The sequence below is a fragment of the Marmota marmota genome, unplaced genomic scaffold (genome assembly GCF_001458135.2).
Source record: "Marmota marmota marmota unplaced genomic scaffold, marMar, whole genome shotgun sequence".
In the NCBI taxonomy this organism is placed as follows: domain Eukaryota; kingdom Metazoa; phylum Chordata; class Mammalia; order Rodentia; family Sciuridae; genus Marmota; species Marmota marmota.
In genome coordinates this window covers 21,756,515-21,772,124 of record NW_026000108.1, presented here as the reverse complement: position 1 = coordinate 21,772,124, position 15,610 = coordinate 21,756,515, and positions in this window count along the sequence as shown.

The following is a 15,610-nucleotide window of genomic DNA, read 5'->3' as shown; positions in this document are numbered from 1 at the left end:
AAATGGTACCATATGAATTTAAAGGTGCTATTAATTTATTTATTTTTCTTCCCTATAGATATGGCTTTCTCAGCCAATTTCATTTGAATTCAATATTCTTTTCCCATTGCTTCAGATCTTTAAGTCTTCAATAAATTGGATTCTTCTAAAATTTTCTGGAAGATAAAGATGTAGTCTACCTAGGATCAGACTAAGCTTTATAATCCTTAACCTTCTTATCCATGTGTCATCTCAACTTGAGCAGAAGTTTAACGTGATTTGCAGGGAAGAGTTTTGTCCTCTGTGATTAATTTAGCGGTGATCAGAAATTCTAATGTTTTGCAGAAGCAATCCACAGACCCATTAAAATAGCCTTCAGGGCCTGGGTTAAACTAGTCCTATTGTAGGCTTTATTTAAATAAATAGCTCACTTAATCAAATGATAGCTCCCCTGAAGAGCTCACTCATTGAATGAACCTTTTCCTCTTAGGATTCTCTTCGCTGCACCCAAATGTAATTTCTTTGCGAACTGCCTCTGGCAATATTTTTGTACTTTTGTCCTAATGTACAGATTTAAAATTTTTATTCATGCATCATTGTCTTAAGTGATTCCTTACTGAAGTGGTTCTTGTTGAGAAATATTTTACCCTATGGGAATCAACTCTCCTCTCTACCTAATTTTATTTACCTGGATTATCATTTTAAATAATTTAGACCAGGGCTCCTGCAAGTCCAATCTAGAGCAAATATTGCTTAAATATCTCCCAATTTTATTAAAAATTAGTCAGTGCACCTAGTTCAAGCTTGTAGATATTTCACTAAACATACCAAATAGCACCACTGGCTGCTCTAAAGGGATACACCTCAACATTGGTGAAGTCAAAACAAAGCAGGAGGCTCTTCAGCACTTCTCAGTCATCAGAAGAGTCACCCTGGAGCCAGAGTTTGCTTTTGTTTTTTCACTGTAGCAAGGACATTTAACATGATATTTATCTTTCTTTTTTAAAATCCGTGTTCAGTGTTGTCTTAATTTATGGGCTGGATGTTGTCCAGCAGATTTCTAGAATACATACATCTTGCATGACTAGATTTTATATCCATTGAATAGCAACTGCCAATTTTCTCCTCTCCATAGCCCCTGGATACCACCATTCTACTCTTTGATGTTATAAGTTTAAATATTTTAGATGCCTAAGAGGTGGGATTACTTCATCCTGAGTCTGTTCCCAAAAAAACTTCTTCTGTAGTTTGTTTTCCAATCAATAAAATAGTAACAATTTTCTATACTTTGCAATGTTGCTGCAAGGACTCATTATACCCCAAATAGTACACATACTTGGTAAATGATTTTAGAAAGGTCATCTATTCATTTTTTCTTTCCTTCTTTTCTCTTTTACCATTTCTCTTTCTCTCTGTGTCTTAATCCCTGGCTCTTATTCATCTTTTCTTTCTGGCTCTTTCTCTCCATTTCCTCTTTCTTATAATAAAGAGGTATAACTTGGTTTCTGCTAGGTTTGAATATGTGTTTTCAGGCACATATGCAAGATAGAATGAAGTAAGAAGACTGCCATAATTGTCACAACCAAAAAATATAAACAGTTTAGCAAACTTCCCATCATATAGTAGTTGTTCAGTAAATACCGCTCTGTTCCAGGTCACCATATAAACAGAATCAAATCGACTAAAACTGTAGTTGATTTTGCTGTTGTTTTGACAGTTGTTATGCTTGTTCCATGTTGGAGGTTCTTAATTTTTTATTTGTTTGTTTGTGTTTTTCCATCAGAGAGTATCTTTTGGTTAGTCTATTTTTAAACAATTTCACTCTTGAATTTAGTTTGTATTTTAGTATAGGATGTGAAAAGTTATGCATAATTCTTCTCTCTCCTCTTTCTCTTTCTCTCTCCCTCTCCTTTCTTGCCATTGTATACAATGCTGTTTAACTCCCTCAAAACTTTTGTGAAAGTGAATTTGAAAGCTCGAGATGTAAGTCTTTTATCTACAACTATACATCTAATATGTGGCATGACCAGAACTCCAGCCTACACCTGTCATCCACCTTGGAATTTTTACATAATGGTATGATATTGTCTTTATTTGAGCATCCAGAGTGAAATGTTGCCACGTGAGTTATTTTCTTTCCTCAACCACCAATTCACTTTTCCTATTCATCAGGTATATTCAAAGGGAATTAGCTAACACATCAACCTAATCTTGTCCTTTTCTCTATTCATAACATCCATCCATGGCATCTCATTATTTATACATAAAGGCCAGTTTCCAAATCACTGATGTGTCACTTTATGAAAGTTTCCAACTCAAGAAAGTGTTCTTTGATTCATCCAGGATTTGTGAGGTGCTCCAGAACAGAGCTCTCAGATCATCAGCTTCTGTGATTGCATGTATTACACTGTATTATAATATTTGATATGCATGTTGGTTTTATATTATAGAATATGATCTACTTGAAATAAGAATTGTGGTTTATCTTCTCAGCACAGTGCCTACCTTAGAAGTGATGTTTAAAAAACAATCTTTTGATTAGAATGTAAGGCAATAAAAATAAATGTCTAATGGAGAAAAGCCCTACAAAATAAGAACTGTTGATCCCTTACTGACTCCACATAAGAATGGTGAGGGACGTGACATTCCCTGGAATCTTTCTGAAAATATGGAAGTCACTCTAATTCTCTGATCTGAGTCTGCCTCTATCAGTCACTTAGACCTTGATGTTTTTAATTCAAAAAATGGATGATGAAAAACATGGCAACCTGCTGCAAAATCTTTATACTCAATCAACCATGACCTTGACACAACAAGAAGACAAGACCATTGAAAAGATACTTATAACAGTGGAATTTGTCATAGAGAACCCAGGAACTGATGAGAGAAAGGAATGTATCAGGAAATATGGAGAGGTTTAAATCCTTTAGAGTGTGTTTTTCAAGTTTCATTATTTTCAGTCTGATTCCATTTCCATAAATTGAAAATACAAACCTAAAAAGTTACCAAATATTATGATTGTTCCAAGTTCTGCATATAATAAGTTTTCATTATTATGAAGCAAAAAAAAATCTTTAGAGTGTATTTGCCAAAGTTTTCACTTCAATTTCTGTTTTTTTTTTTTTCCAGCTAAAGTGAAATGCAACTGTCAGTTGATATGGGTATTGAATATAATTACATACAGCTCTACTACAGCAGAAAGATGCCAGATTTTCCACTGCCTAATAATTCTCATTATTCTGTTCTGGATTCTGTCCAAATCTTTTAGAATAGTTTTAAGTAGGAGTGTCCAAAAGTGGACATCACATTCCTTTTTAACAGGAAGGTTATTTCTCTAAGTTTTACTCTCCACCCTGTCATGGGACTTTAATCTGTTTGCAAGGGATGGTGAAGAAGATATTTATAACATCCCACTTTTGGGGTTTCTACATTCAGCTTTTCCATTATGAAACAGATAGCAAGCATATTTGTGCTTTATGTAGTTACCACTGGAGTTCTGTTTAATTCAGCATATCAGTTTGCATTAATTAGTGCAAGAATAGGAAGGATTGGAAAGTTGGCAGCCAGCATTTCTGAAGCTTAAAATTCCTTAGTCAGTAAAAGCATCTCTCAAATTGGTGTATTAGGTTATCAAAGAAGTTTTAAAAACCTGGGGACCAAGAGTAAGCAGAATCTATACCTTGCAAGATTTGTACATGCATGCTGATATATTCCTAGAAGAATTTTGTTCACAAATCATTATAATGATTTCTAGACAGGCTTTTATTATTATTATTATTATTATTATTATTATTATTAAATCATGGTAGATGATTTGTATAGTTTTGACATAAGTTGGATTACTTGGATTTCACAATCCTACATTTCATATGCAGTACTGCATCTTCTTAAAACAAACTCAGTACGGACAGATTTAATATGGATTTACACCTCTGTCTGTCAGTATTCTTGAATATTTTATTATCAGAACTAACAATAATAATTTTTTGAGTGCCAAGTTTTGCTGAGCAGAAGTCACATTTAAGAATGATCCATACCTTTTTAGGTCAACATCTAACTGAGAATAAAAAAGAAAAAAAAATAATGATAATGTATGGTACTTTAGACCATGATATTTGTCAGCTAGTGAACTACAGATACCTCTATGTGCCCTGTTTTTGGATAGACACTTGCTGATTCTAATTGGCTTTAGGAAAACATTTATGGGACACTGAGGTTTTGATAATTAAGAATTTTAAAACACTGAAGATCAGTGCTCTCATGAGAAAATCTCCCTATTGAAATTATATACTGCAGTTTAAACAGTGTATAGAAATTCAGTGCATCAATATGAATTTAGGGAAATAAATGCCACTGTTTACTTTGAATTTCAGTTAGATTTTAGACACAACTATGGTGACCATTATAATCCACGTTAAGTCGGAGACAGACATTTTTTGTTTTACAACCCGACATGTTTAAAGAGTCTCTGCTTGTGCACACCAATCCAAATCTTCAATAAAAACTACTGGTACTTGAAATGATTTCCAAGCAGGCTAGATGTCTTAGTCTTTGAGGAAGGTGAAGACGTAGACAAAAACCCAGAGACTACAGAAACAATAAAATATAGAAAAACAGCATTATTTTTTTTTAACTGGCATATCTCTTTTGCTCAAACTTTGGCTGCACATTGATTGAAAATCCCTTCAAATGATTTTGCAATATCATCTTCCACATTTAGAATATAATGATGTATATTTTCTCTCTGGAGGTTGATCGAAATTTGTTTTTGCTTATACTAACCAAAAATAATAAGCTTTTGTAACTCTACTGTGACTACTTTTTCTGACTTGTAACTTTCCCGTTGATAACATATTCTTTTAGAAACATCAAATTGGAAAACTTTGATGAGAAAGAGAACTTCTGTGGTAGAGGTTGATTAAGACCAAATTTTTAATCGTTATTTTGTACATCTGTTGTTGGAAGAAATTTTCCTAAGTTTTTGGCTCTGAATGTTGTCAACCTTGTTTCTCTTCCTGCACTCTGGCTCCTATCACAAATACATAATTGCACAGGGTAAACAGAGTGGATGGCACGAGGGGTTTCTAGGAGCTATACATACTCTTCTGAAGTGTTTAACAATAACCTAAGTATATTGGATGAATCACATAGGTATATCCCGTGAAATCGAAATTAAATGCCTTGCCAACTCAATATCCCTTTACCTAAATGGGGAAATAAAATCCCAATACCACACTGACAGCAGCAGGTAAGAGTGAACTTGAAATAGAAGACAATATTCTTAACTGCCTTTACCTAAAATAACACAATATGAAGAGTTTACAAAAATATATACCCAACTGATTTCTAGGGTCCTTCCAACATCTTAGCAGGTATATTTAAGTAAACTTATTTTTTGACTAATTTCTGTTTCTTTGTTGTATCTGTTCCAGGAATTAAACAGAAAGGCTAAAAATAGAGTGAAAAATAAGGAATAAGATAATGCAATTGGTGAAGCAAAGGAGGTAGAACAAGCATTGAGACCTGATAGAAGACAAAGAGCTCTCAGCAAGTAAGAACAATAGCATTATCAGTAATAACTACAAGTCATGTACAGGGTCTTTTATCTGGGATAGTGTGTTTCTATCCCAGATAAAAGGCCCTGTAATTATTATCTGTAATTATAACATGATAAAAATCTTGAAAGCTGCCATTTTACAGACACCAAATACCTAAATCATATCACTTTTAACTCTACTGAATCTGAGTTCTGAATTTGTAGGTGAACACCCTCCAATCCTTATTTTAATTCAGAATAAGATGAGAGATTTGATTCCCTTATGCCCTAAAACTACTGCCCAAACTATCCCGTGACTCACAGAATAATTAGGTAAGAAGTGTCTGAAGAACTAAAGGTACACAAATGTGGACAAACAAGATTAGATGCAAATGCAGGAAGTGTTTATTTAATACCTACCCAGTGATGAATTATTTCACTGATGATATGTTAGTAGACTTTGTGATAAGTGCTTTCCCAAACTGCAAATTTCATGAACCTGGTTTTCTTTCTGAAATGCGTAATGGCCATGCTTAAAGTTTTCCTGTTTAAACCAATAAACATAGCTCAGGGTAAAGTGGTTCCATATTGAATTGGGTGAAGCTTGTATACCTCAGTGCTGCTCTGTTTCTGTTTGAAATTTTTCTGTTTGTTCTCCTTTGTTTGTTATTCAGTAATTGGATTACAGTGAGGTTATGGCCGTGCTTTCTGGTCAAGTTAATAGTGTAAAACTGATAAAGTGTGTGACTTGATTGCTACAAATAAAGTTTGTGCAAAATAAACATCCAAGCTTATAATTAGTAAAGAGAAAAAAAATAGTTAATGCGTATAGACACTTAAGCATTCTATAAAATAAAATTAGCATTTAAAAAATAACTTTAAGTAATGCAAAAAAATCTTCATTGTTTATTTCTTTTTTTAAGTTTTAAAAATTATTTATTGAATGTATTCACAATATTTTTTTAAACTCGGTTTATTTCTATGCTCAGAACCACTAGCACTGTTTTAAAACAATGATAAGTACACAAATAATTATAATTCAATTCACTTTTCTATCAATATGGATTTTACTTTATAGATGCTTACTTGAGAGCATCTTTCCCTCTAAATAGCTAAATGGGATTTAGCTAAGACCAAAGCTTAAATCCCATTCAGCCACATTGGTGATATTTTCAAAGGTTAAAAAATGTTCAGTGTCAATTAGACACAAAAGAAAGTATTGCATTGCTCATAGTTTCTATTTTCTATTATCAATGTGCTAAATCTGTTCAATAAAAATTGAGGATCAATTTAATATGCTATGTAAAATTTCTATATTTATAAAAGCACTCGAGTAATTTATGGTACAACATTTTGCTGAGCTAATGCATAGACCTGTTTTATGTTTTCTGTCATAATGAAAATATAAAATATGTAATGACATCTAAAATTAATTGAAATTGCAAATTCGATGTGAAAGTCACTGGCAGTTGGCAGATTGTCTGTGTATTAAAATTTGAAGGTTATCTCCAGAAATCCCCTTCTCACACACCACACCATATCCCCTCTACATAGGATTTATATTAGTTTTTAATCTTATTCTTCTTGTTGTCATTGTCTTATTAAAATGTCACTTCCCTAAGTGCAGCATTAAGCAGAGAATAGCTTCCAGAAATGTCATTTCAAAACTGCTAATATATTACATTTGATTATTTTTCTTAAAAATATTTCTTTTTCAAAACACAGCCTCTGTGACATAGTGCTCCCCAAAATATAAACTGTAAGATAGCTGATATGGTAAAAATTCAATAGCACAATTAACTCCCTTCTTCCAATAGGAAGTTTTCCTTTTCCAGGTATTCAGATATTGATACAGTGGAGTCAGGACAATTAAATTCTCAGTGCAAAAGAGAAAGAGGGGGAGAATATGTGAGAAAAAAAGAAAAAAATGTCCTAAACACTTCCCTGCTATGTCATCACTAAAAACAGAACTCAGTCCTTCAATCCACCTCAATATATTTTAATAGGTTTTATTTGAAACATAACAGATGTGATCCATGTAAACGTATTTTCCACATGACACCCAGAGAATGCTCCAGAGACTGGAAGGATGTGCAGGATTCTGCAGCCTCTCCTGAAACTGCCTGAGTTTAACACCATGTAACAGAAAGACTTCAGATCATTGGGAACTTGTATGTTTTGTATCCTCCCCTGATAGAACAAGTTGAAACGCCAACATATATAAAATTCTGAAACCGCTCCTGTGCCATCACAAATGACCTGTCACAAATAAAAGCAAACCCATTTGAGCAGGTACAAGACACCTTGTGCAATAGCAGCTACTGGGAAAAACCAAATCTGCCCCATCATCTTTCAACCAGATGTAGAAATCAAAGCACTATGTTTTCAGTAATTTTTACTTTAATTTTTAATTAACTGATTTAATTCAAGGTTCTCAGTCAGAGCCATTAAATTAATAAAAAATAAAGGCCTTTGGACTAAAAGGGATCTGGAAGATCAAAAGAAGTCAAAATCCCTTGCAAGCAACAGACACCAATATCAGCCACTTGGTCTTTAGCAGTGCTAAAATGTTAATGCAATGATAAATATTTAAATTTAGCTTGTTGATGAAACTGTTGAAAACCTAGAGCAGATAAAATTTCTTTTACTGGGCATAGTAAGAAAAATAAGAGATAAACTGCTACTAATAGAGAAAGATGCTGAAAGAAGTCTCATATAGTAATACTTAGACTTCAGAATTTTATAGGTTTTGTAGTACATTTAGGATGAATAAATCTAAAGTGTTTAGGGAACCGGGGACAAGGATAGATTGAAGCAGTAGAAAAGAATACGAATAAAGATGCTATAAAGAATATTTATGACCATTTTTGCAGAGGATGCTTTGCAATGTAATGCCTTATAGATACATTTACAAATGAAAAAGTCAAACTAACTAAAAACAAAACAAAACAAAACAACAACAAAAAAGCTAATGGATAACATTAAGTAGCAGGTCACACTGAATTCCCATTAGTGGGTGAAATTAATGCTCTCTAACCATTTCCAAGTCTGCAGGGCTTTTTGATCTGTCTTTATTGTATTAACCTTCAAAACATAAAGCAAAACATTAACTTCAGCAACAACAGAAGGATGAGACATAACCTTAAGATTTTTTTTTTTACAATGATGGCATTTTTGGGTGTGCTTCCAGATGTAGTGACTTCAATCCAAATTGCCCTTATTACACCTATAAACAATTGTTATTTTAGCAATACAACCATGTAAAGAATGAGGCTATGAGAAAGTACTATAGCACTGAATTACTATTCAATTTTTTTTTATTTTTCTGTGCTTATCATCCTTACCCTATGTATTATTATGTTTTTAGGAAACATATGATTCCTCAATAAAGGAAACATAAAATCAAGGTGTTATTTTCATTTTTTATTTTATTATGTATCAGTAAGTAGTAAGCAAGGTTGACAAGATTTTTAATTTCCTTTCACATCCTGTTTAAATGAGCAAAAAATCAATAGAAGCAGAATATCTTAATAATTATTAGCAATTAAAATGAGCATATTGGCCAATCCAAGGAATTTTTTAACATTTAATCACACCAAAATCATTCCTTTGAAACATTTTTTATTAGGAAACTTATCTTAAAATATTTAATTCATTTCCAATTTGATGATCTTACAGCATAACTTCTCATATTACATTTCTAATTAAAATCCCAGTATGTTATTTATATAAACATGACCTAAATTTCAGTATGCTGTTTAAATTTTTAATGAAGAATAGACTTTTAATGTCTATCTCAGAATACTTTCTGGTTTGAACAAGGAGGAAATCTGACAAGTTTGTTAATTGCAAAGCTGATTTTCAAACCTAGATATTATAGATCCAAAGTAATGTTTAATAGAACTCTGAAGGTTAAGGAGTTTGTGGATGATAAATCCTGTCTTTGATGTCTTTGGTGTGTATGAAAATAAATACATATTACTTTAATGGTATCATAGATATCAGTCGTATCTATAAGGGCCAATGCGTTTTATTTTTGTTTGGGAAATATATATTAAACAATGACCAAGGAACATGCTGAGCAATGTTTAAGAATAAAGGGTTATTTATGATTATAATTCAGGGTTCCATGGTCACAATGAAATAACAGAGGTACAGGGTGAGGAATGAGTTGAGATACTACTTAAAGAAGCTTCCATTTATAGGATTGAGTTCACTAGTATTATGAGAAATTGTGTTTAATCCCAACATTGCATTGGCAATAGTGAACACCAGTGTCTAGAGCTCTGGTACTGGAACCTTCCTGCAATTATAGACTTAGGAACAACTTGAAAGAGGATCTGAAAACAAAATAAAACAAACAAAAAACAAGACAAAACAAAAAAATAAACACAAGACACAATAAGTAGAATAAAAATAGTTGAAAGAATTAAAGACATATGTAGGAGACACATTACCTGATGTAGCTTAATTTGTACTCTGCATGAAGATGAAATAACACACATAGACTATGAATAGTGGTGTTTCTCCATTACATTATTTCATAACTGTTTATGTTCTCGTGAGTCAACATACACTACATTTGACTGTGCTGCTCTGACTCATTTTTTAATGTTTCCAACCTTGAGTGGAGTCATAGGCTGGGCCAATTTCCAGAATAAGTGGAAGTGCTTATTCTGTTGAGTGCTTTTAAGATATTAGTTTCCATATAGCTCAAACTTTATTCTGAAATTTGGCATGAAGTAGAAAGTCCATAACAAGTCTCAGATTTAGAGCAGATGTCACTAGGGTTTTATTGCCTTTTTAAGAAATAGCTCTTGATTCTTAGTAGACCCTGATAGAGATGGAATAGCTGAACATGGAAGCCAGGCTGCCATCAACAGATGCTATTTAATCAATCTAGTGTAACCAGCAGAATTCCATCTTCAAATGGAACTATAAATGAAGAATGGTCCAATATAGGTATTGAAGTCATATGCAGATATTCTGATCACAGGGCTCACATGGTCAGGAAGCCTGCTTTTGCTATAGGGTTGAGTTTATGTCAATATATCCTCATGACCTCGTAGAGAGTTCCTTGTCACCATTTGAAAAAGGCTAGAAAAATGGTGCAAGCCCTAATAAATATCACCACATGCAGCACAATGACTAGTTCACTGTGTGGCTAATACATCAATGTCACTTTCAAAGATATCATCAAAATAAAAATGTTAAACCTCTCTAGTGCATAATTTCAAAGAGAGCATCTTGTTTTTCACTTTGCCAGTAACGAAGCCAGCATCATAGAATCCAGAGCAATTTGTGGAGTCAAGTTAATTTTATAAAATTGTCCAAGGGCTTTGCAGGAACCAGTATGAATTATTTGTGACAAGAAGTTTTGAGAAAGATTAATTTAGGTGATCCTTTTGGAATAAACACAGAATATGGATATGCAAAGAGTCTGAACACTCACTTTAGCTCTGATCACCTCCAGAGCTTTTTTAAAATAAATGACATCTTGTTAAAAGTAGTTTTAGATTCACAGCAAAATCAAGAGGAACGTTTAGGGGTTTCCCACATACATCCAACCCAACTCATACACAAACTCCCCCATTATAACCATCCCCCACCCAAGTGTTTTATTTGTATAATTCACGATCCTACACTGACACACCATATTCATCCAGAGGCTATAGATTGCATTAGGGTTCACTCTTGGTATTGTACGTTCTTTGAATTTGGATAATGTATAATGACAGGTCTTCAAATTACAAGCTCATAGAGAATTTTCATTGCCCTAAAAACACCAATGCTCTGCAGGTGCATATCTTCTTACCCATAAACCTGGATGCCACTGATAATTTCATTCTATCCAGTTTTGGTTTTTCCAGAATATCATATAGTGATTTCATAGAAAGTTTAACCTTTTTTTGATTGGCTTCTTTTACTTAGTAAACGTTTTTGAGTTTCTTCATGTCTTTTCATGGCTTAATAATCAATTTTTCAGCAATGATAATATTTTATTTATGCATTAATTTATTTATTGTTATTTTTTGCACTGCTAGGGATCAAAACCTCACACTAGGGAAGTGCTTTATCACTGAGCTACAACCTCAGTACCTATGGTGAAGAATATTTTATTGTTAGGATCAGATGCAAGTTGTTCATCCTTTCAACTACTGAAGGACATCTTCTTGCTTTGAAGTTCTGGCAATTATAAATAAAACTGCTATAAACATCCATGTGCAGTTTTGTGTGTGTGTGTATGTGTGTGTATGTAAATTTTCAATGCTTTTTTGAATAAATACCAAAGAGTATGATCACTGGGTCATATAGTAAGAGAATGTTCAGTTTTCTAAGAAATCTCCAAACTGTCTTTCTAAAGCTGAACCATATTGCTTCTCACTAGAAATGGATGAGTTTATCCTGTTTTATATCATTGCCAGCACTTGGTGCTGACATTGTTTCAGATTTTAGCCATTCTAAATAGTGATATCACATTGTTATTTGAATTTGCATTTCCTCATGGCATAAGATATGCTTATATGCCATCTGTATGTTATCCTTGAGCTAGCTTTTAAGATCTGTGATCTCTGATTTAATCAGGTTATTTAGTTTCACAGGTTTTCTGGTATATTTTGGATGACACTCCTTTATGAGATGAATGTTTTGCAAATATTTCCCCCTATTTTGTAATTTTATTCTCTTGGCCCTGTCTTTCACACAGCAGAAAATTTTAATTATGATAAAGTAAAACCTATCAATTACTTTTTCAATGGTTTGTTCTTTTTTGTTGTGTCAAAAAGCCACTGCCATTGCAAGGTAATATAGTTTTTTTTTTTCCTATGTTGTCTTCTAGGGTCACATTTTCTATATAGTTCTAGGATCAATTGTATTAAACATTCATTTTGGTAATGTCTGTATCTAGAATCATTTCTTACTGGTGGATGTCCAGTGGTCAAACCATCATTTGCTATCTTTGTTCTGCTGTGTTACCCTTAATCCTTTGCAAAGATTAATAATTTGTAATTTGTTAGTAATTTATGTCCTACTCCTTTCTCTCTCTTTTTCCTTATCGTGCTAGAGATTTTTCCATTTTATTGATACTTTCAAAGAACCAGGGCCTTTTTTGTTTGTTTTATTGATTTTATGTATTAATCTTCTGTTTCAATTTTATTGATTTCTGCTTTATTTCTTACTTCTTTTTCTGCATACTTTGGATTTAATTTGCTATTCTTCAAGTTTCTTAACATGGAAACTTAAATTACTGATTTTAGAACTTTCAACTTTTTAATGCATGCATTTGATACTATCATTACATCTAAGTACTGATTTGGTACATTTTATAAATTTTTATTTAGTGCAAAGTATTCTTTTAAATTTCTTTTAAGATTCCTTTTTTAATTCATATGATTGTATACAAGTACAATCTTCAACCTCCAAATATTTGGGAAAGATCTAGTTATCTTTCTATTATTATTTTGTAATTTAATTCCATTGTAGTCCAATAAGAGACCTTGTGTTAGAGTCTGTAAACAAGTCAAAATAACACCTGGCATTTTGCCAGGGGAATGTTAAAGTTCGTAAACAAGTCTGGATGGTGCCTGGCAAAATGTCAGAGGGAGTGGTTTGAGAAGTAACAAAACCGAGCCATTAAGTGTGGAAATTCCTTATTGGTTGACTGATGTATCTAGTTTATGCTAATTAGATAAGCTGTGTGGAATGTATAAATACTGCTCCTGTCCTACAATAAACGGCTCCTACTCCTGCTGTATCAACGTACACAAGTTATTCGTCACCCCCCGGTTATTTTGCTGCAGCCGGACTGCGGCAACCTTGTATAAATTTTATTATTATTACCTTTTTAATTTGTAAAGGTGTGTTTCATGGATCAAAATTGATCTATTTTGGAAAACGTTCCATCTTAGCTGGGGATGGATATATGTTCTGCTGTTCTTGGATAAAGTAGTCTTTAGATAGATGATTTTTTATGTCCAATTGACTAATGGTGTCATTGAGTTCAAATATGGGCTTACTGATTTTCTGCCTTCAAATCTATCCATTCATGATAAAGAGGTGTTTAAGTTTTTAACTATGACAGTAGGTTTATGTGTTTCTCTGCAGTTCTACTCATTCTTGCCTCACATAATTTCATGCTCTGATGTTAAGCACATAAATATTACAGGTTATTGTAATTTCACGTTAAAATCATCACGTGCCTTCATTTATCAATGAGTTTTCATGCTTTGAAATGTTTTGTCTAAAATTAATATAGCTATCCCTGCTTTCTTTAGATTAAAATCATCATGGTATCTTTCTCCCCATCTGTTTGCTTTTTGAACTATATGTATTCTTAGATTATATATGAGTTTCTTGCAGGAAATATAATAATATAATTTGTGTCTTATTTTATTTGTTCTGATAATCTGTCTTCAGTTTCATTTCATTTATTACTTTCTCCATATTCTTCTCTTCTTTATGCAGATCTCAGTTTCTAACCTATTCAATTTCCTTCTCAAAGAATTTCTAACATGTCTTGAAGAACAGTTCTATGGCAATAAAGTCCCTCTAATTTTGTTTCTCTAAGAAAGATATTATTTTTCTTCAAGTTTGAAGGATATTTCAGAAGGTGCAGAATCCTATACTGCTAGTTTTTGTTGTTGTTTTCTTCCTCTTGACAGGTTAATCATTTCAATCCCTTCTCCATTGGTTTGCCCACTTTCTAAGGAGAAGTGCATCATTTTTTAATCTTTTTTTTCTGTATAAGTAAGGTGATATTTCTTCACTGATTTCTTTAAGGATGTTTTCTTTATCTTTCATTTTTTTTTTCATTTTGAAACTAATATGCCTTGGTTATTTTTTTAAAGCATTTATCCTGTTTGGTTATATGTGAGCTTCCTGGATCATGCTTTGGTATCTGAAGTTAAGAAAACTCTGTCATTGTTTTAAATATTTCCTCTGCTCCTTCTTCTCCTTCTTGTATTCCCATTACACTTAGTTAGGCCTTTTGTAATTGTTCCATGGCCCTTGGATATTTTGTTTCATTTGTTTCCATCTTTCTTCTTTTTGATTTTTAGTTTTTGAGGTTTGCATTAATATAAATTTATCAGAATGTCATTCCTCATCAAAGTCATTCTTTGGTTTGTTTACACCTAATTTGATTTCTAGAATTTCTCTCTAGTTCTTTTTGAGGATTTCCCCCCTTCAGCTTACATTGACCATTTATTCTTACATGCTATTGTTTGTACCATCTGAGCCCTTAGCATGTTAATGATACTGATTTTAAATCCCTGGCCTGAAATTCCAATGTACTTATATGTCTGACTGTGATGCCCATCCTTTCTATTTATATCTTTCCCCCTTGCGAGGTACACATGTTGTATGGCAAAAAAGGAACTGTTCTAAATTAAGTCCTTAGTAGTGCGGTAGTCAGGTGTGAGGATAAAGGAGGCCTTCTAGGCCCATGATTATGTCTCATTAATTTAGTGAGCTTATGATTCTGGACTGTGAATGTCACAAGGGTTTCTCAGGTGTTTTTTGTTTACTTGTTGTCCCATTATATTGGATGGGTAATCCAGAGAGAACTTAAGTTTGGTATTATTTCCTTTCTTACTCATGGAATGCTAGAGTTAGGAAGAGGTGAGTATTTCCCTGCTCCAAGTCTATTAGCATCTGAAAATACACTACCAGGTTCACTTCTAGCTAACCAATTTTTCCTGAGAGAAGGCCTTGTTAAGAACAGTATTGCATGGGCTGGGGTTGTGGCTCAGTGGTAGAGTGCCTGTCTAGTATGTGTGAGGCCCTGAGTTTGATCCTCAGCACCACATATAAAGACATAAATAAAAATAAAGGTCCATCAACAAATATAAATAAATAAATAAATAAATAAATAAACAGTATTGTGGATTTTTTTAAAATTTTTTATTGTTGGTTGTTCAAAACATTACAAATTTCTTGACATATCATATTCCACACTTTGATTTAAGTGGGTTATGAACTCCCACCTTCACCCCATACACAGATTGCAGAATCACATCAGTTACACATCCATTGATTTACATATTGCCATACTAGTATCTGTTGTGCTCCGCTGCCTTTCCCATCCTCCACAATCCC